Source organism: Neophocaena asiaeorientalis, unplaced genomic scaffold, assembly GCF_003031525.2.
Source record: "Neophocaena asiaeorientalis asiaeorientalis breed wild unplaced genomic scaffold, Neophocaena_asiaeorientalis_V1.1 scaffold7, whole genome shotgun sequence".
NCBI classification, from domain to species: Eukaryota; Metazoa; Chordata; class Mammalia; order Artiodactyla; family Phocoenidae; genus Neophocaena; species Neophocaena asiaeorientalis.
The window spans coordinates 19263012-19264145 of record NW_020185337.1 but is presented as its reverse complement, the minus strand read 5'-3'; positions in this window follow the sequence as shown (position 1 = coordinate 19264145).

Sequence of the window (1134 nt, the reverse complement as noted above, 5' to 3'; positions counted from 1 at the left end):
GGACCGGCAGCAGATGGAAAGTTAAGAAAAGGATTAAGGTAGAGGGCTGGGGCCGAGCGACGCAGCAGGGATTCTGGCTGTCGCTCCCTCCCGCAGGTCACCAGACTCCATGCTGTGTCTAGACTCCAGCAGACGGTTTCTCATAAAGCCACGGGCCGGGGAGATCTGAAAGCAGGGAGACCACCCAACGTTTCCCGTGTGTTGCAACACGTATGATACCTGCGTATTTGGAGAGGGCATTGTTGCTAGTGTTCCTTTCCCCCCGCCCCACTGCGCTCTCCTGGGCGTGGATGGCTTTGGAAAGTGTCCACTCAAAGCGGCTCCAGCAACACTGAATGGATGTGTAGTATGGTTAGCAGCTGTAGATGGTGCAAATGATTCAATGAAAAGAAATCATATTCACTCAGTATTTGTTGGCAGGCGCTGTGCGAAACGCCTTATATGCAGCCTCTGTAATTCTCATAACGACCCAGTGAGGTGGGTATTATTCTCCACCTTATTGATGAGAAAACTGAGGCTTTGATGATTCAGACACTTTGCTTGAGGTCACACAGTAGTGACCTGCACAGTTGGGATTCAAAACGCTGCAAAATATATCCTCTCTCCCATGGGAATCACCTGGGGATCTTGTTAAAATGTAGATTCCGATTCAGTATGCCCAGAGTGGGCCTGAGGATCTGCATTACTAACAAGCGCACAGGGGTTGCCCGTGATGCTGGCCAAGGGACAAAACTTTCTAAACCACTAGGTCAGGGATTTTAATAAGTTTCTTCTTTCACGGCAGCTCTACGTGATTGACAGCAACTTCCTAAAGGTGGGTTAAGGCTGTGTCTTGGCTTTTGGGCAAAGAATGTTGCAGTCCATTAGCCACGTTCAACTTTGTTAAGGGAGGGAAGTTTGTGACCAGGGTGCCAGGTGGCCACTTCTACCACTGCTAAAATAACACGTCAGTTACTGAGGGTGGTTACGATGTAACATTCAAGGATGGACATCTTCATTCCAAGTCCTCTCCCTTGTTTAGAAAACATTAAGTCAAAGTTTTACACCTAACATTTGTATAACACAAAACACTTTGCACGGTGCTCACATGAATAATTTTATCTGTCTTCATAATGACGCTGTAAGGCAGGTATA